This window comes from Periplaneta americana, chromosome 3 (assembly GCF_040183065.1).
Source record: "Periplaneta americana isolate PAMFEO1 chromosome 3, P.americana_PAMFEO1_priV1, whole genome shotgun sequence".
NCBI classification, from domain to species: Eukaryota; Metazoa; Arthropoda; class Insecta; order Blattodea; family Blattidae; genus Periplaneta; species Periplaneta americana.
In genome coordinates, this window is record NC_091119.1 from 147,061,055 (window position 1) to 147,083,718 (window position 22,664).

The 22,664-nt window shown below is 35.3% G+C and overlaps 1 protein-coding gene and 1 non-coding gene across 4 annotated transcripts in view; one reads left to right on the plus strand and one right to left on the minus strand.

The window, feature by feature from the left end:
• Nucleotides 1–22,664, plus strand: part of kn (EBF transcription factor knot) — an 872,483-nt gene that overhangs the window by 494,465 nt on the left and 355,354 nt on the right. The gene's annotated exons all lie outside the window — the stretch shown is intronic.
• TRNAT-CGU (transfer RNA threonine (anticodon CGU)) lies at nt 18,405–18,477 on the minus strand. The gene has a single exon. It is a non-coding gene; the product is annotated as a tRNA-Thr (tRNA).

Genomic DNA, 22,664 nt, shown 5'->3' on the forward strand with positions numbered 1-22,664 from the left:
ACGTCTGGATTTAATGTTCCTAATTATGTCAGATGAAGAATACAATGCGTGCAGTTCTGCGTTGTGTAACTTTCTCCATTCTCCTGTAACTTCATCCCTCTTAGCCTCAAATATTTTCCTAAGAATCTTATTCTCAAAAACCCTTAACCTCTGCTCTTCTCTCAATGTGAGAGTCTACGTTTCACAACCATACAGAACAACCGGTAAAATATAAATGTTTTATAATTTCTAACTTTCAGCTTTTTTGACAGCAGACTGGATGACAAAAGCTTCTCAACCGAATAACAACAGGCATTTGCCATATTTATTCTGCGTTTAATTTCCTTCCGAGTGTCATTTATATTTGTTGCTGTTGCTACAAGATATTTTCATTTTTCCACTTCTTCAAGGGGAAAATTTCCAATTTTTATATTTCCATTTCGTACAATATTCTGGTCACGAAAAATAATCATAAACTTTACTTCCAAACCTATCTCTTATTTAGGTCTCTCTTATAATTTCTAAATCATGATTACTGTATTATCATTATGTTGCCATCTCATTCTTACTGAGAGCTATCTCAAGTTGAAAACGGACGTAAGAGAATTAACAGCCAGCACTGAACTTCTGTCTATCGCTTGAAAGTGATGTTCTGAGCAGCAAGTTTCGTATTGTCACCACGGAACGCCACTGCCACAGCGTAAGAAGTGCGACTGTTCAGGCACTGAGAGTCTTCTGTCTTCCTGTCAGTCAAGCTCAGCTAATTGATGGCGGAATAAATTGTGCTACAGAAAGCAACGGACACATTGTAGATACAGGGACTTGAAGAGTAACAGCGAGACTCTCACAAACAGAAGACCCTCTATGTAAATACGAGAGAGTAATGATGATGTCACATGCTTCCATCGTGGAAGAAATAAAAATCCCGCACAGCAAATCTCATTGCGGAATTTTGATCTTTTATCGCGTCTAGTCGTGATTATTGATGAGGTCACAGTGATGATCAGCAGTCACTGACACACTCAGCGGGTACAGTCGTGCCAATATCATTCTTCATGTCTTCATGATACAGGCTGAGAGTCAGTCTTCTTGTTCTGTTTCAAGTTTTAGTTCGGAATATATCTACATGAAATTCAACTCGAGCCAGAAATATTCTATAAATTTTGTGTAAAGAGTTCTACAAGAGACGGCTCTTTTACGTACTGTAAATGAGCAACTCATTACCCATTCCTAGGCTACCAAAGACGATTACTCTGGGGCACTGCCCTCCCTGTGAAAATAATATAAAATTATTCGTTTGTTTTATTTTTCCTGATCGAAAGTTATTTCATTGCTAAAGTTGCGATAGTTATTTTAAATATTTTCGTATGCATCTAATCGACGCCTAATTATGTGTGTTAGAAAAGACGAGGTACTAATCGAGAATTATGAAAACCTGACATTTAAGGCACAATCTCAGATGTAACCTGAAGAGTCACTACCGACTGTCAAATGTCTGCGCTTTATTTGGAAACAAGTATATTTGAGGACGAAACTTTCAAACCCTGACATGTCTATTTTCAGAAAATACACTTCAGGTGCCTAGCTTACATCTCTGCAATGAACAAAATGTTTTCTCTTGTGAAATATTGAAGGTTATTTTTTTTCCTATAGATTATTATCAAATTTTACCATAGAAAAAGTCATTTATTTCAGAGACATATTTGTAGCGTTTCCTGAAAAAAGACGTGTCATGTTTTAAGAGTTTGCTCCTCATTTGTGTCCTCTTGATGGATGTGCTATGAATTCCAATAGTTATGGTTTCTTTTGAATCACGTGTGTAGGCATATGAGTTCTGTTGACGGGTGTGCAGTATGAATTCAAATAGTTATGGTTTCTTTTGAAGCATATGTGTAGGCATATGAGTTCTATTGACGGGTGTGCAGTATGAATTGAAATAGTTATGGTTTCTTTTGAAGCATGTGTGTGTAGGCATATGAGTTCTGTTGAGGGGTGTGCAGTATGAATTCAAATAGATATGGTTTCTTTTGAAGCATGTGTGTAGTCATATGAGTTCTGTTGACGGGTGTGCAGTATGAATTCAGATAGGTCTGTTGACGGTTGTGTAGTAAGAATTCAAATAGTTCTGTTGACGGGTGTGTAGTATGAATTCAAATAGTTATTTTGATGGGTGTGTAGTACGGATACAAATAGGTCTGTTGACGGATATGTACAGGGACATCATTTTATTTTTACTAACATTTTTAATATTAACTTGCCTATACCTCTGATCAACGCCGTTTGCTACCCCCTTCCTCGACTGGAGTTCGATGATACTGGCGTAATATACAAACAAATCACTTTACTAGGTATAGGAGGGAAGAAAAGTAGTTAATCCATTTACGTAAACTAGGAAATATTGCGCTTTTGAGTTTGATTATATTCATTAGGTTTTTGTTCAATCAAAATACAGTACAGTATTAACAATGAGTGTTTTTACTCATGAACTGAGCTGTCCATGCGGACGTATTCATTATGCATTGTATATTATACTGTCTACAGCACATTAGCGTACAATATAGAGAATGAAGTTAAATTGAAAAATAATATAATCATAATATGGATATTTAAAAACATTTTTTAAAATGGTGGCCGTTCATTTCGATACAGGCTTCAGTTCTAATGTGCAAATTATCGCACTATAGATCATTGTACCTAATCCCAATTACCAGTTTTGTTCTTCGTACTAGTAACTCATGTTGAAATAATTATGTACCTACTCTATAAAAAAGTATCTTACGTACTGTAAATTCAATCTTCACTTCTGCCCAATCCGAAAAGATAAAATTACTCAGACATACTATCTACTGTCCTTCCAAGTGGTTATGTCGTAGGGTCGTAGAAAGGGAGGAAATCACGTGACAATTAATTACTTAACGAGGCGCTTTTATTTAAGTCATTTTAAACAGTTGTATAATATTACGTAGACGTCCAATTCCTAACAGAAATTAATGTTCTCAGAAAAGAACTAAGACAGCCCAGCCACTAGCTGGCGAATAAAAGCTGGTGGGGGAAACCGGGATACGACGTAGGCAAATGGACGACAGTACCTGTGCAAAAATGATTCAATATTGAAAGCTCTTTCGTCACTGGAAAACGTGAACATATTTTTGGAACGTACTGTTTACTGTGACCATAAGGCTACTATGGATCTGTATGGAGGACGGTTGAACTTCATTAGTAGAAGGGGTGGGAGTGAAGTACATTCAAAAACTCAGGTACAATAAAAATTGAAGTAAAAATAAAATGATGTCCCTGTAGTATGAATTGAAATAGTTATGGTTTCTTTTGAAGCATATGTGTAGGCATATGAGTTCTATTGACGGGTGTGCAGTATGAATTCAAATAGTTATGGTTTCTTTTGAAGCATGTGTGTAGGCATATGAATTCTGTTGACGGGTGTGCAGTATGAATTCAAATAGTTATGGTTTCTTTTGAAGCATGTGTGTAGTCATATGAGTTCTGTTGACGGGTGTGCAGTATGAATTCAGATAGGTCCGTTGACGGTTGTGTAGTAAGAATTCATATAGTTCTGTTGACGAGTGTGTAGTATGAATTCAAATAGTTATTTTGATGGGTGTGTAGTACGGATAGAAATAGGTCTGTTGACGGATATGTAGTATGAATTGAAATAGTTCTGCTGACGGGTGTGTAGTATTAATTGAGATAGGTCTGTTGACGGGTGTGTAGTAAGAATTCAAATAGTTCTGTTGACGGGTGTGTAATAAGAATTCAAATAGTAGTTATGGTTTCTTTTGAAGCATGTTTGTAGGCATATGAGTCCTGTTGACGGGTGTGTAATACGGGTACAAATAGTTCTTTTGACGGGTATGTAGTATGAATTGAAATAGTTCTGTTGACGGGTGTGTAGTATGAATTCAAATAGTTATGTTGACGGATGTGTAATACAGATACAAATAGTTCTCTTGACGGGGATGTAATATGAATTGAAATAGTTCTGTTGACGGGTGTGTAGTATGAATTCAAATAGCTTTGACGGGTATGTAGTGTAAATTCAAAAAGTTGTGGTTTCTTTGGAGGCAAGTGTGTAGACTATGAGTTCTGTTGGCGAGTGTGTAATATGAATTCAAATATTTATGGTTTCATTTGTAGCAAACTTCTTAGTTTGTGCTTTTTTTGCGAAGGACAAAACACTAAGGATTTTTATCACCCATAGAAACCTATTAACCTCGGCAGGGTTTGAAGCTGGGAATGTAGATCCAGTAGCTAGCATGACAAAGTCGAACTGCAACTAAATATAATCAAGCTTACGGAGAATTTTTAATTATCCACAATTTTAAATGTCCCTTTTAGACTTAGTCACATATTCTTCGGAAAGATACATATTTTAAGACTGAACAACGAATTAAATTGCACTTTTTTAATCAAATTATTGCCCTCTACGGCGTAATATTTAGCAAAAGAAAATTGCGCACACTGAAAACTGTAATTTCTTCCAAGTCCACGTTCAACTCTCTCTGCTATAAACCGTAATGAATACTTGAAGCCTCTCGTAACAGGGGAGTAATATTATAATCAAAATTGACAGCGGCTGTTCTTGAACCCTTGTGACACGCTCAGAATTACCCACTTCACCTCGATTTAGTGAATTACACGTCGGACATTGTGTTGTGTTATTACGGTCAAGAGTTGAGTCACCCTTCCGGATTTTATTGTTTCGTATACGGAGGATTTGCTCTTCTTTCTTACTCAATTTAATAAACCCTTTCCATGGCTGGCAACTATATATCACTATTCAGAGTTATGGGCATTAATAATACGTCTTTGCCGTGTATTGCACAGCAGACTACCTGTTGCTGTCTCTCTCGGAAACGTAACTGCTCGCTGTCATGCGATCACTTTGTTAATGACTGAACAATATCCGCCTATTGGATAACCTCCTGCTTCCTGACGTTTATATCCGTCTGCGTGCTTTAGGGATGTTTTATTTTTGCATAAAATCTACTTGGATTTAAATATCAGGTGGGGCATTTTCAGCGAACTCTTTTTAAAGTGTGGTAAAATTTTATGCCGAAAATCTAATCCAACAGTTTATTTATACTTTATACTTTTCGTTTATTTACACAATCAAAGTTATTGTTATTATTATTATTATTATTATTATCATTATGTAGACTATTGTGGGTCCCTATCACCACGGCATGGCGCGTCCTCAGGTTGCGGATAGAGGAGACGGCCTCCAGATATGGAGGGTAGCTGCGAATATATTGAATAAGCAGTCGTGGACAGCCGATAAGGGGTGGTCCTCCAGCTTGGGGGTTGGGCGAAGGGCTAACAACCCAGCTTGTTACGAAACCTAACATTACAGGAGAATGGAGAAAGTTACACAACGCAGAGCTGCATGCATTGTATCCTTCACGTGACATAATTAGGAACATTAAATCCAGACGTTTGAGATGGGCAGGGCATGTAGCACGTATGGGCGAATCCAGAAATGTATATAGAGTGTTAGTTGGGAGGCAAGAGGGGAAAGGACCTTCGGGAAGGCCAAGACGTAGATGGGAAGATAATATTAAAATGGATTTGAGGGAGGTGGGATATGATGGTAAAGACTGGATTAATCTTGCTTAGGATAGGGACCAATGGCGGGCTTATGTGAGGGCGGCAATGAACCTCCAGGTTCCTTAAAAGCCAGTAAGTAAGTGTTATTATTATTATTATTATTATTATTATTATTATTATTATTATTATTATTATTATTATTATTAGTAAGGGTATGTGCTACTGAGTTCTTTAAATGTTTACTATAACATTTAAACGTTTACCATTTTTCAATTGTTCCACTCAAAATCATTTGGTCTATTAGAAACATTTCTGTAAAGTTTTAATTTCATTATTAGAATTATTGTAGGTGACCTAGATATTAATTCACATGAAAGGTCGTACGCTAACCTGACCATCAAGTAATATCACCTTTAAATGCAGTTTCCCGGCTGTGAAATTTCTTACTTTCTTCAATCTAGGAAATCAGATTTCTCAAAACTAAGTAAGAATTCAACGACATTTTTACCACACTTTTTACGCACTGTATTCTATGGATGTGTATTATTTTAAGTTACTTGAAAAATAAAGTCAGTATATTTTGTTATGCATGACTTTAACTTCCTGGATCCTGGAGTATAGTATACTATACTCATACATGCATTTAGTTTCAAATTTGCCACTAATTGGAATCGTTATCGATCACTTCTTTTCTGTTCTTGTCAAAAATATTATGTTTTATTTAACGACGCTCGCAACTGCCGAGGTTATATCAGCGTCGCCGATGTGCCGGAATTTTGTCCCGTAGGAGTTCTTTTGCATGTCAGTAAATCTACAGACATAAGCCTGTCGCATTTGAGCATAATTAAATTCCATCGACCTGACCCGGGATCGAACACGCAACCTCGGGCATAGAAGTCAGCGCTATACCAACTGAGCCAAACAGGCCGACTGTGCTTGTCAAGCTCCTGATATCTCTTGGAACTTACAGGAAGCACGAGGAGATCGATTGAGTCATTGCAATACGTATTTCAACTGTTTGTAAATGAAAATAGTGACTAGCAACTCAACGCCAAGGCAGCGTAGGACATGCTTTCGAAGTACACAGTAAACTTTATATTTTAAGGGCAAAAAAATTATTATATAAGATATGAGTATATGTGCAGGGACACGAATATGATATAATATTATCTGCATTTGTGCCGTAACTGTAATCTGCATAATTTTTTCAGCATTTTTTCTAATCTCAGTGGCATTTTTTTAAGTGCAGAATTATATTGAACTTTAAAAATAAACAAGAAATGTTTCAGGACTGAGGAGGTTAAGAAAAAAAAGTAAAATATTTTTCAACAATAATTCTTTATTCCAAACCGCAAATAATAACAAAAAAAGCAATTCCATTGCTCAATTATTCAGCTATATTGTAAACTATGAAACTAAAAAAAATCTTAATTAATTCACGTGTTATTTAATTTATTGATAATATAGACATTTCCTATTTAATTTTTTTGGATCAAATTTACAAAAATCTGTTAATGTCAACATCAAATATAATGAAAGAAATTAATGTCTAAAATTTCATCGAAATTAGATAAAAATTGTGGGTTTTAAAATCCAGTAGCGAATAATCTAAAAACACATCCTTCAGGTGATCTCTCCGCTTGGAATGCTCTGCTGAAGATGATTTTGGAAATCTGACAAGTGTGATAACCATGTTTGTCACGATGGGGCTACTCTTGATCTATCTGGAGTTTGTAAGGATGAAATCTTAAGTAGTATTGCAAAATTATTGGAATACTTCTTCCGAAAGCTGTAACTCGAACTATTATAGCAATGCTGCCCTTACGCTTTCGATATTTTCTGAGGCCCTTACTGTCTTTTTAAGAGAATGGGGTTTACTTTGAACTGTTGACTTATCCATTAATTTGTGTTCCGCGAAGGAACTGTCTACGTCCATCCTGGTCATCGAACTTTCTTTGAAGAGAACGTTGAAGTTGTACAACTGATTTTTCCTTAAAAACTACTCCACATAGAAAACGCGTTGCGGGATCGACCAACGCTTAATTGAAAGCCAAATCCAAAATTATGAAACATTTGTTGCAGCATTCATTTTCCCCCCATAGCTTTCATTAATAGCTAGTGATACCAAATTACTGGTTCGAGCTGACGAGATGGCATGCAACGTGTGAGGGACAAAGGGTGTTACTGTTATCTCCGAAGGATAGACAGGCATGACTCTGGACACACATGTGTATCTTCCATGCACAGTGATGCATTTTCATTTAGTAACCTGCTCGTATCGTGAGTGTGTTAAATGTGAAATTCATATTTTTAATGCGTTATAACAGTATTATCGCCACGCTGAATAGGTTATCTATCTTCATTGCACCTCAACCTACACTTCGTTTCTGAAATCTGTAGAGTAAGTCGACGCATTTGGGTGGAGCCAATGACAAGCGAGTCTATCAGTATGGGAGTATGTTGAGCACTGCATGGGCTGCCGGCCGCTAAGGGGTAAGATGCGTGGTCAGAAGATGATAGATTTTTAATTTTATTTTAGTAGGTTATTTTACGACCCTTTATCAACATCTAAGTTATTTAGCGTCTGAATGAGATGAAGGTGATAATGCCGGTGAAATGAGTCCGGGGTCCAACACCGAAAGTTATCCAGCATTTGCTCATATTGGGTTGAGGGAAAACCTCGGAAAAACCCCAACCAGGTAATTTGCCCCGACCGGAAATCGAACCCGGACCATCTGGTTCCGCGGTCAGACGCGCTAACCGTTACTTCACAGGTGTGGACAAGATGATAGATATAGTGATATTTTAGACGCTCGACTTCAAGCAATGCTTTTCCCCAGAGCAGTCATTGGACTGGTCCCCTCCACTTACCACTTGCAAAAAGGACTTGTTTTGTCTCCTATACTCTACAGAGTCTAGAAACGAAGTATACTGGTCACTGATGGAATTGCTGATAACTCATCAGCTCGTAGCTGTAAAAATAATTCACCAGAAATGCATCTTCTATATATTTCTATACTCTTAATTTCTTAATTCCAAAAGTAATTTCACAGAAATCCGAGCCACAAATTCTTATGTTGTGAAGTATTTGTTCTCATAAATTTATAATGTATTGAGAAAAATGTGTGCCTACATTGTAATAGTCCACTCATGATTCAGTCATGTAACTAGTCATAGTTCTACGTGCAATAGATCAGCCCTTACTCAGTCTTATTATTTCACGACTTTTAAAAAATTGACTGGATTTTAAACTGTGGCAAATATTTTTAGATTAGTGTTATACAGTGTAATTGAATGGTGATATATTTGAGAATTTTGGTTTTCCATGTTCTTTTTATATGTACAACCATACATTCATAATAGCCATCGTAAGACACTAAATCTTTCCCATAACTCGTATTTCTATATACCGACCTGTCTGTCCGTCTAATTTGCTTATGTAACTACTAATTTATTTATTTCTCCGCACTTACTTACGTACTCATCTATTTATATACCACTTCTGAACAGTCGATTTTGTTGTTATTTCTTTGTATCTTTTTCTTCCTTTAATACAATATTCATTAAAACTCTATGAACACTATTTTTCAGGCGTTTTAAATTAGATGGTCATGCAATTGGGTCTCTTTTGAACTTTATCCTGTGCCATTAATGTATTAAATTTTCTTTTTATTTTGCTAATGTAAAATGTTAAAATTTCACGTAACTCTATTTCTATTCGCATATTATTTTACAAACGATAAAATGCCTATTCCTATCTGTATCAGTTCTTTGTTATCCATATAACAAATAATAAGATTGTTTAATATTAACTTGTGTCGCCCCTACGTATACAATTCATTCATATTTAAGTTACGTAAATAATTCATACATTGTTGCTGTTGTTTAGTCAACTGCTAGAAGACAGGTCTGAACCTCACAAGTGATAACAATAAGGCATCACTCACGAGGCAACTAAATCAGGAAATATTGAGGTAGAGTGACGAGTTCCGTTCCCTCTCTATTGTATACATCGCTGACTAGGTACATATTGCAGTAGTTAGACTTCAGATGCATACAAACAATTGTTCTTCCTCTGACACATATCGTCAAGTGAGGTGTACTGCCTGATAATATATGTACAGTCTTAGACACAATAAATTACCGCTCTCCTGTATCGTGAATTTGTCGAGTCCGCTTCGGGCAGCGCCTGGTTCACACGACTAGGAAAAGCATGTGTACTTTGCATCTAATTTACTCCTTGAATATATCTTCGTTATAGATTATGCATAACACTTGACCTATAAACAGACAGAAAAAAAACAGAGAATAGTCATGCATAAGAAATTCCTTCACGTGTAAACCTAGGCTATCACGGAATCAACCGAAGTCTCTCGAAGGAGACTTAACGTATGCACCCGGTCATTTTTTTTTATCTAAGACTTTACATATCAATCAGAGGTAAATTCATATTATTAACATGCATTAAGTTAAGACATCTAAAATTTGCAGTATTGACGTAATAAAAAAACCTTTAATATAATATTGTTATTATTATTATTATTATTATTATTATTATTAGTATTATTATTACTATTATTAGTATTATTATTATTGTTATTATTACTATTAGTATTACTATTACTATTACTATTATTATTATTATTATTATTATTATTATTATTATTATTATCAGTTTTGTGAATTCTGCAGTCGTGTACTATTTCCCATCAGTGAATCTGTAATACCGTCGGATTACAATCAAAACACATTAAGTAAAAAATATTACTTGTGAGAAAAAAAGCGTACATAATGTGCATAATGTAAGTGTATAAACTTAGAATTGAAAAATTGAATACATATAAAGAAAAGCAACTTATTAAAAATAATATTTTTAGAATTGAGTTTTGTTAAGATCTTTCAAAAGTCCTTTTTCTCAGAGGTAAATTTTTTACTTAATATGTTTTGTTTGTAAGCCGACGATATATTGCATTATATTTTACGTGTCATTCCACGACAGTGGTCTAAGTCTGAAGTGAGACAAATTATTTAACCGCTGAGTGTAATGTTAGGATATAATACTTTATACGTGTTACGGAGTTAATTATAACTCTACCTACTTGCTTCCGGATTTCCCTGAATGTAGGCAACACACAGAACATAGAAAATTGAGAAGTTATCTAGAACCATGGAAATGACTGGAATCTATATTAAATGCATCACTTGAAAGACAGAGAAGAAGATTAGTTATAAGGCGTATATGGAGAGAATCCAGGAAAAATCGTAATAGGTTCTTGACATGTTTGCACAAAATCACGTGTAGAAGCTTAGTTCTTAAAGACAATCTGACGCTGTATGATATACTGACTCTACAGGCATGGAAGCAATGACTTTCTGTGACACGCGCAGCATCGTTAACGATTTAATAAGAGTAGTTCTGAAATATATTGATTAGACCTTATATATTACATGAAATTAGTTTGCGTATTAAGGTGCGGAAGGAAGTTTTCTCCTAAATATTTCTGCTCCACTAGCTATTCTAACTCAGTATGACTTTAATACAGTCCTGTTTTCATGTGATATTTTCTGAATGGTCTCCATAGGCCTACTTTAAAGGATAAATTAAACAATAATTATGCTGATTGAAATAACGTCGTGTCAAACGTAAGTTAAAATGCTTTATAAACTATAAGCGTTGTCCCTGGAGACCATACAGAAAAATGATTTTACACGTGTAAAAATAAGATTTCAGTTTTACAACTCTGGTTGCTAGGGGATTATCCGTTTTCCGTGCAACTTGAAATACCCAGTTAACGATTTCTTCCACTCTGTTGTCAGCATTACATGGGGATGCAGGTTTCTAGGGATGATAAAAAGAGGGGTGATTTTTGATTGGTTACCGCCGGCAACCCTGAAAGTACCAACACGTGGGCGGAGCTATCGATTATCTTGGTCCAAGTGTTTATACACTATCGTGTGTGCCGCACGCTACTCACCGCATTTGACTTCTGAGTGTCAATTTTTTTTTTTTTTTTACTCGCCATCTTTGAGTTTCTTTCCCAAAGATCGGTTGTATTGCTTCCCAATATCCGTTATGACGAGTTTTAATAAAGGATCCCGACCTTCGTGTGTGCGCGATCGTTTTAATGTAGGGACACTGATTTTATATCTGTTTCATTCAACTCTACTCTTTTTTCCGTTTCCTTTCTTCGTGTACGTTATTTTATTACGTTGTTTGCGTTGCTGCAGTAATTTGTTTTGGTTGCGCGTGCCAGCCATGTTGCGCTGTCCTCTGGGATCTCGAGCCAGCCAGTATCGTCTCCATTTCCTCTTCTCTTGTCCCCCTCCCGTCTCCGCCGCCGCCGTTCCCTCCTATGTTCTTCGTCTCTCCCCCGTCCCTCCGCTCCCTGGAGTCCCCCGGGAGCCCCTCGCCATTCCCTCGGGTCGGTATTGACTCTCTTCTCCCACTCCCAGGAGTTGGTCGTCAATACCGCAGGGAGCTACTGTGTGTATGTGTGTGTGGAGTCCCTACTGCTAGCCGGGCCGTTGCGAGCCGCACCGGGACAAGCTCACTTGCTGGAAGCCCCTGGGGCGTTAGCCTGCCCCGCAACACCCGGCTCTACTTCAGTCTGTCTATGTTGCCAGGCGTCCTTCTCTTTTGCCCCTTTTCTTCTAATGTCCTTTTAAAGGAATCGTGGTGTTAATGAAACGCCTGTAATAACGGAGAAACTTGTAAGCTCGTCGTTCATGGAGTCGCCTAGCGTTAAAAATAAATAAATAAAAAAGCTGCAGCAACTAGTACTGTTAACAGTTTCATTCTGAAGTTATAATTAAAACTGTTTAGCGACGAGTCCTTTGAGCACTTGCAGCATTCCGACTCTGTGTACATACAAGGGGAAGTCAGGAAGTGATGTTGCTAAAGCAACGGCATTTTTATGGAAGTCATTGAAGAAAATAAATAATGTAATTTTAAGACATTAAATTTATTAACCTAAATAATTTATTACTATATATTTTAACTATTGTTCACCATTTGACAAGAATTTAAAATCCTTGAGGTCAGAAAACGATATCGATTTTCAATAGGTACCACAATTTCGCAATGCCTGATAGCACTGCAATCAACAGTGCTTGTGAGTAAAAGAAGTTGCCGTCTCAGCAAGGCAGATTGTTTTCACAGTCGGCAGACTCGCTTGCTCGCTGATCCGGAGCTGCGCTCGGGTTTGGGTTAGATTCCCTCTTGGCTGATTACCTGGTTTCGTTTTTTCCTAGGTTTTCCCCAACCGTGAGGAAAATGTCAGGTAATCTATGGCGAATACACGGCCTTACCTCATCTCGCCAAACAAGTTATTTAACTCTTGGTTTGTTTCACATCTTAAGACTCCAATGCTAATGTAAGATCTATAGAATACCTACAATAAATTAAATGAAAATGAAAAACACAGTACGTTGCGCCCTGCTGCAATAGCAACCAACGAAACAAGTTTGTCAGTGAAGTGGTTGCCATGGCAGGGCGTATTGTGACTTGGAACTTACGTTCTGGCTCACCACTTACTCTGAGGAATTTCTTCGCAATTATATTGTTCCATTGAAGTATTCGTTGCGATATACCGAAGTCAAATCATTATCTCTGTTGCAAACATAATTGTGTTTGCAAGTGAAATTCCACATTTATTTTAGGAAAAATTCAAGTAATATAACTACCCTTTGCACAGTTACAAGTTATTTATTTTAAGCAATGCAGATAGCCTTTCAATTTTATGAATATCCCGTAAAATTGTTTTACAATAAAATAATTGGAGAAAAGTTTTTCTAAATATTTGCCTTTACTTATCATCTTATGGTCTCTAATTAAAGTCTAATATTAAAATGGACATTCCTGTAAGAAGAATATTTAAAGCAGTACATCGGAAATTCTGGAAAGGACTTGTGTCTTATAGATGGTTTGCGAAATGTTGCTCAAGTTATTTCTTACGAGGGTGAAGAAATTTATTTATTGTTGCGATTTATAAGTCTAATTTATTATTGTTTGTAATCTAAACCCTCCTTTAAAATTTTCTCTTGTTTTATTTGGAATATAGAAAGACAGTCGCATAGTAGATTTCTTCTCAAATACAAAACTACTAACTAGATGAGGAGTTTTTAACTGCAGTCATACAAAGACACACAGACTTCACCAGTGACAGATTGTTCTAGATCCAAACGCCTATAGAATTAAGAGATATTGTACGTCAATCATGCTCTGCCAAGGTCAATAACTTTCCATATAAAATAGGAAAAACGACTTTGAAGAATATGCGCTGTGGGTTGCATACGCCAGGGGTTATTATTATACTCCAATTTTACAGAGAACCCTATTTTACCTGAGATAAGTATGTTAGGGTTATAAATACATAATAACAATAGTAATAATAATAATAATAATAATAATAATAATAATAATAATAATAATAATATATTGATTAATGAATTATCCTATTGAATTAATCTTACGTTTCAATTATGGAATTAATACAATTTTACAAATCTATAATTTCAGCAAATCTCTACAAAGTTTTATAATTTATACACATGAATGAATGAAATCCAATGAGATGAAATTAAATACTAAAATACAATCTTATATTTCAATTAACAAGTTTCATTAAATGTATACTATATTATAACCTAAGCAAATAACTAATCCTAATATTCACAAGAATGTAGTTTAAATTACTGTGGGTTGATTTCTCTGAAGACGTTACACAGTTTTCCGTTAAACAATGTTGTTACAAGCAGTTTCTAAATTTTATACAACACATTTATCGGAATCTGTTTTAGATTATTATCCTAATTTATTTCTATCGCACCTTAATTTAAAGATTTATAGCAATATATATATATAAGAAAATAAAACTACGGTATTGAAAAAAAAATAATTAAAAATCAGTGGATATATACAAATTTTATCATGTGTTCAGATTACAACTTTTGTGAACGTAATTTACATATCTCATAAAATCTTGATAACAGCATTTATTTCGGAACACTTGTATTGGTGGGGAGTACTTGGTATCGCACCTGTCTAATCGACAAACTAGTTCAAGACGTTGCCAAGGGTTACCTCAAGTTACAATCGGACATCTATGCTCTAGATGTATGCAGGTTTGTATTCTAACAATTCTACTTACAACCTCAATCACAATAACTGTGTTTCAGCAGCAAACTTTATCAAGTCCAATTTACTTTAAATCTGTTTCCACTTACACATGGCTGTCCATTTGTGAAGATCATGAAATTTACCGGACGGTACGTTAGGCACTGACTGTCTAGGGTGATACTAAGATTTAGTGGAACACCCGCTTTTTCATTCCGTTGCAGGTTCCTGTATTTTTCAGAGTGATAATTTAGCAATATTCTAGCATTTGTAAAGCGAATTCTTACCAGTCTCGTTCTTTCTGCACAGTCATTTAATTTAAGTTATGTATTTAAGTATTTTTACGTTTTAGATATATTCCTGTAATCGAAAAAAGTAATGTTTCACCATAAATATTACACTTGGGCTGAGTAGGTTATAAAAGAGTGTTTAGGATAATAAAGTCGATTTAACCACCATTTTTTTACACAACTGAAATATATATTCGACGTCATGATCACAGTAAATATAGTAGTCATAACGAAAATGCTTAAGGAAATCCATCAGTGAATTTTGAAGAAAAACTCTCAAAAATCACAATTTTGTTTTTTGATATAAAATACTATATACTTTCTATTAAAAAAGTAGCATCACCGATACGGTATCGCCATTTTAAATTTTTTAAAGTCACATGGTGCTTTAAATTTCAGCTGCGACACGCGCAGTTTTGGACTCTATTGATCAATTCGGATTTATTTGCATTTTCTTTGATTTTTTTTCTCAAAATACCGTGCTGCTTTGATTGTTAGATATTCCCATAGGTTCACTGGTGAACCAGGAGAAATTTAATATGAGTAATGTATTCAAATCTTTCAATACTGTTTTCTCACACTTTAAATTTTCAGCATTTTCATTCCTATAAAATGCTCCTTACGAAGCAGATTTTGTCATAAACAATTCAAACTTAGTATTTAAGTTCACAGATATATAGGCTTAGTAAATAAAAATAGCTCAGGATGTTATGGTGAATACAATTTTAATATATATTTTTCAATTTCTTAATATTTTTATTTTTATTTTTAAGAAAACAAAATTATACAGTATTTTAAAAACTCTAGGCGCATATGTGTGGTGAGTCTATTTACAAATCACGAGACCGAAAAAAAGAAAATTGTTACGCAAGAGCATTTTTTTAGTTACGCGCCCCCAAAAATGTAAAGTTGCCCATAACTTGTGAACCATGAGAACTACAAAGACAAATTTTTGTGCGTTTTTTGTTATATTAGTATACACCTATGGTAACAATTTGAAAAGTCTAGCTTTTATAGTTTAGAATTTCGTAATTTCACTCATGGGACCCTTAAGCCAATGCCTATTCTTATGCCATTAATGAGTTTATGGATAGAGACATGGACTATAGAAGTCACAGATGTGCCAAATAAGAGACGACAGCATAAGTTCTTGCAGAAGAGATTATATTCAACACTACATAAAGTCTTCTTGTTTCCAGAATCTATAACTTATGGGGCTGTCATTGACTGTTTTGACGTAACAGAACAAACTGAATTTATTTTATTAAGCTGATTTATATTTTTCAAACTTCCAAACAATAATGAACATAGGTAATACTATCTGTCAGTCGAAAGGTACAAATAATAAAGACCGAGAAGATATGTAGTCCTACACAACAGAGGTAAAATAATATGTGTTAGAAGGGTATGTTTTCAATGTTTCTTAATTTTTTTCTGTTTTTAGAATACGTCTAGTTTTCATGGCTGTTTTGATAAAACTTATACAATTGCATTTGTTTTATTGGAGTTTATTTTTGTACATTCTTAAAAAATGTTCTACATTTCTGAAGATTCTGAAGAAACATATCAAATGGAAAATAATACTTATAATTTATCACTTTTATAATTTCATTTTCTTCGTTATGTGTCCTCAGAAACAAAATACTAAAACAGACTAAATGCAGAAACAGAAATGAGCCATGAAACCAGATATAAATAGAATCTGCGCAGACTTTAAAAACACACACATGCATCTAGCTTTCATATTTTTATTAATTACTAAAAATCTAGTAATTCTGTAACAAAATGTGTATCGTAAAGATGATTGTTATTTCATTTCTTTAAAGTTCTTATAAAATTTCATAATCTTGATTATAGAAAATCTGTAATTTCAATATAAAATAAACAAGGCAAAATTTTGATGTATGTGCGTTACTGACAGTTTCAATTTTGCGATTACACGCATTTCATTAACTGTATGATAATACTTATTATATAATAACAATAATAGTAAGAATAATAGTAATAATAATATGTACCTTTCATTGAGGTTCTGGCTGATACGTACATCTATTATTATCAGACAGTACATCTCACTTGACAATATGTGTTAGAGGAAGAACAATTGAGGGGTACTCTGCAATAACAAGGTATGTACACATACCTCGGTATAGTCGCCACCATTAGAAACACAAAGACAATGCACTTATCTTGCTGTTCCATCACATTGGTGGCGAGTATGAAATGTCTTACTGCTTATGCAGAGCTTATAATATGACTACGTCATAGTTTCGTTACGTAGTGTCAGTGCAAACGTTCAGACGTCACTGAAGGGAGCAGACAGTACTAACAGAATTTTCGAAGCTGCACATAGGTCAGAAGCACTAGATTCTGAATGTGATGAATCCGAGCAGGAATATTGACTGATGATATAAAATATTCCTTCCTAAAGTGATCAAGTTAGTGTGAATTAAAGGTTTTGAAAGCAATACTGTAACAATATTCATAAGGCGATTCCAGTGTTTTGGATTTATTTTGATTTTGAGAAGTTATATTTTTTCCCCACTACTTAAAAGAACTGGAATATGCAGGAAAATACACAAGTTATATTTTCTTATATCATGTATTGTATACTTAACTTGTATTGTGAAAATAAAGTTCAACTCTTAAATTATTTTATGCTCGACCATGCCGAAATGTAGTAATTATACACCTGGTAGCAGCCCTTTAATGGACCTCATTAAAGTACACATATTCATTAAAGTTAAGGTGTTCCACCAATCAGAAAACACCACTGTAGCAATATGAAAGCGCAAGTATCGATTATTCTCGGATATGCAATCGAAAGACAACTAGCGAAACGTCACGGAGGCTGGAAATCCAATACTGTCGCAGAAGGTTATGTTCTGTTACTATAATAATTAGCGTTAATTGTAAATAATATTGAAATAAATTCAATTTGTCATCTCGTTTTTCAATGTCTAAATCAATTTCAAGGTTATATCAAGATTAATGTTTATTTTACTCTCTAGATTATATCAATGTCAATGATATTTGTTTCTCGGAAAAAATCAATACTTTCGCGTCTGCACACATCTCACAATTTAAGAGATATTGCACAAGGTCAGTTCCGCTCCCCAGTCAGATAAGAATAACATGAATACTTATGAATAATTTCAAGTTAGAAATATGGTCGAGCATAAAAAGTCGTATGAAACGTGCCTATAATGGTAATTAAGACGCTCGTATGAAAATTATGAAACTCGCTTGCGCTCGTTTCATAAACATACTCGCGTCTTAATTACTACCATTATAGGCTCGTTGCATAATGTACTATTATGTTAGTGTATTACATTTTAACCCTTGTTGCATTTAGCAACTTTAGAAAGAATCTGAAATATAAGTAAAGATCATTATTTTTTTGTTTCTACGGAATACATCTGATATGGTAACAATTAATATTAGAGGAAAAAAATTCTCTCCGGCACCGGGGATCGAACCCGGGTACTTGGTTCTACGTACCAAGCGCTCTCACCATTGAGCTACGCCGAAGTCCAATCCAATGGTGAGAGCGCATGGTACGTAGAACCAAAGACCCGGGTTCGAACCCCGGCGCCGGAGTGAATTTTCTCGTCTAATATTAAGAATCTGCAATTTTCTCATGCATAAGAAATAACAAGGCAAGTTGTATCGTATGACTGCAATAACAAGGTTAAGTCGGAGTACTTTACTGTTAATCTATTAAAATAACAAATTCAGTAACGACATTTTGACGAATAATACATGAAACTTAAACACATAAACAATCAATAACACTAATTAAAAAACGCAGATTTGCAAAGGCATTTCTTTGTTAATAAAAACAATGTTACTTTTACTTACTGCCAAAAACCCACTTCTTACACATTGCAGAGCACCCCTCAATTGTTTGTATACATCTGAAGTCTGATTAGTGTAATATGTAACTTGTCAGCGATGTATGGAATGAAGGGGGGAAAGGAACTGGCCACCATACCTCATTATCCCCTGGCTTATTTGCCTCTTCAATGATGCCTTATCGGTGTCATTTATGACGTTCAAGCCTATCTTCGGACAGTTGAATATACAACAATAATAACAAAGCAAAGAACATGAATTACAAGGACTCGACAATTGGACTATAGGTTAAAAGGTGTTCCGCGTTGAAGCATGTTTGAAAAGCACTGCTCTATTCGATTCGTTATAGTATGCGTCCATTTAGTTTTATTAAATATTTCACAGAAAAGTTCTACAATAGAAACAGAAATAACCCAAGCAATAGAAGTAATGTAATGTAACTACACAATGTTATTCGCTCGTGTATAGAGATATTTAGTACTAATTTCATTGGATGGCTTGTAGCAGCTACCTTGGCGACACGTGCGCTTGACGTTATTGTTTTATTTATGCACGGCAGCTCTCGGTGTCAATAGTCAGAGAATTAACCAGGCCTTCTCTGGGTCAGATTTGGAGCTTCCTGCATGCGACATTTATACGTGAGAGTGGGACTCGCCGTAGCAGTGCACCTTTACTCCCATCCCTGAGGGACCCGTGAGCCCTGAGCCAGTAACTTGTTTACGACTTTCTTTTGACTGTCCTTCCCAAGATGCACGATTTCTGAGGCCATAGTAATAGTTGACTGCAACATGTATTCGATATGAACGATTACGCCGTCAGTATCTAGGGGAAAATGGATTTTTCACCGCCTTTATGTCTGCTGTGTCATGAGAATCGTGAGACAAGTCGCAGATTTGTACGAATTCGTACAATAATAAAAGTATGCGTATGTGTATGTATTCACACTGCAAATGGGTAAATACCCGGTGATAGTGGTAACTAATTACATCAGTAATGACAATAATAAACGAAATTAATAAAAATACAATTAATAATAATAATAATAATAATAATAATAATAATAATAATAATAATTGTGGGTCCCTGTCATCACGGCATAGCGCGTCCTCAGGTTGCGGATAGAGGAGACGGCCTCCAGATATGGTGGGTAGCTGTGAATAGATTGAATAAGTAGTCGTGGACAGCTGATAAGGGGCGGTCCTCCAGTTTTGAGTTGGACGAAGGGTTAACAAATCATCACCATAAAAAAACAGCTAGTTACGAAACCGAACAATAAATCTCGGAATGGGACTGATTCTCCGGCACGACCACAGCAAAGGAATAAGGTTATGAGATTTGGTACTTGAAACGTAACTAGTCTTTATAGAACAGGTGGAGTAACATTAGTAGCAAAAACTTGGACTCTCACTTTGAGAGAGGAACAGAGATTAAGGGTATTTGAGAATAATGTTCCTAGGAAAATATTTGGGGCTAAGAGGGATAAAGTTACAGGAGAATGGAGAAAGTTACACAACCTCCTGGTTCCTTAAAAGCTATAAGTAAGTAAGTAAGTAAGTAATAATAATAATGAGCGTCCTAAATTAAATGAAGCACGATCACTTAAAATAACATTTAAAGTAAATCTAATTTGTATCTTAACCCTAAGTTCGAACAAAAATCCACGAGAATGGTATGTTCATACCTGCACAAGTACCTTTCAGCACTATACTTATTTCGCTGTCAACTCACTCACTGCACTGCAACTACGACACATTTCACTGATACTATCCTGATTTCACTAACACTTCAAAAACATTTCACTGTTCAAATACTTTGCACTACCGCTATAAATTATAAAACTTCACTGATACAAACACAATTCACTTACACAACACACTTCACTGACAAACACACTTCTTCACTGATACAACACATCAAATAAAATATCAATTAAACCCTTTAAATGGTGTGTATAATATAATACCGTCTATTAATAAAGTCCTTAAGCCTATTTTTAAATACATTTTTGGTTATTGGTAAAGCCTTTAGTAAGTCTGCAGGTAAAGCATTCCAGTCCCTGATAGTACGATTGAGAAAAGGAAACTATCCAGTGTCCGTCCTCTGCATTCTTTCCCTCAATTTATATGAGTGGTCGTTCCTTGAAGAGTAATTTGGCGGCTGCAACCTATTTTTTGTTTCTCTCCAGACAGGCTTACCTCTGCATGTTTTGAACATTGCGCATAATCGAATTCGCGTTCTCCTGTCATTTTATTGGTGAATTATTACGACAACGCTTAAGAGCCCGTTTTTGAATTTTTTCCAATGTCTTAATATGTTATAATCTGTAAGGATCCCAACATGCATCATCCTATTCCATTACTGGACGAACTAGTGACTTATATGCAATGTTTTTGGATTTATCAGAGACTTTTTAGTACCCTTATCACAAAGTGTAACGATCTCCATGCTTTTCCCGCTCTCCATGCTTTACCATTTCATAAAAAACAGTAGGCCTATGTGAAATAAGATGAATAGTAGAGTGTGAAGGTAAAACTTCAACACAATTAGATTTAGTTACTCTAGCTACGGGTCGGCCTGGTTGGCTCAGTTGGTATAGCACTGGCCTTCTATGCCCGAGGTTGCGGGTTCGATCCTGGGTCAGGTCGTTGGCATTTAAGTGTGCTTAAATGCGACAGGATCATGTCTGTAGATCTACTGGCATGTGAAAAACTCCTGCGGGACAAAATTCCGGCACACCGGCGACGCTGATATAATCTCGGCAGTTGCGAGCGTCGTTAATTAAAACATAGCCTAACATTTAGAGTAGATGGATAACAGTTTTTCCAAAATGAAAGTGATTTTTAAAACGTTGTTTTCAGGCCTCTCTACTAATCAGCTGCAGTTTGTTTCGCAGAAGTCAGAATAGCCAAGCAGATAACGTGTAGACTGCCATGCCTGAGGGCATCGATTAAATGTACATAAATCAATAGTTTCTCTCTCTTTGAAGTGCAACTTCTTTAGGCAGGGTACAACTCCAACGCTGTGAAATAAAATTCTGCGACGGACGTTTCAAGAGGACTTTACATGTTGTTGCTGGGTCTAGGACAATTCGTAACAGGAAATTTCGTTACCTTTATAGTTTGTCATCTATTTTTCGTCATTAGTTTTTTGTCATCAAATATATTTTGTCATGTTATTTGTCACTGAGGAGATTTTGTCACCGAACATATTTCGTCATCATGTACATTTTGTCATCATTTTCTTTTATACTGAGGGGATTTCGTCACCAAAATAGTACAGAAAATTACATTTAGACTGTTTTTATTATGATTCCAAAACTATCATTGTATAATTATTTTAATGCTCTGTATTAAAATGGATTTTGAATTGAATGCATTCATCCTGTTTTTATGAAATTTCAACCAAAATTCCTACTGAAGGTGTGCTCTGTAGGTTCCTTTATAATGGTTTTCTTATCTGAGGAAATAGTCATCAGTGAATTAAAAGTGTCGCGCTGATCACATCTCCATACAATCTCGGTCTTCGTAACTTTGTGCTTTGAATACATATTATGTCCATTATATGTTAACTTATTTCTTGCTCTATTACTTTTTACGAATCGAAATAATTCTACTATACTTTAACTTGAAAATTTTGAAACCAATGAATCCTGTGACTTGAAGATTTTAAATCCAAAAAATCAATGTATCCAAACGAAATGAACAATATGAACCAAATGAATCCTGTAACTTGAAGATTTCGAAACCAAAAAATGAATGTATCCTTGGAAACGAAATGAACAATGAAGTAGGAGGTTTTATATTAGGTACCATTTTATATAGCTAGGTAACATCAAGGGAAGCAATACGAAGGTTGGCGAATAG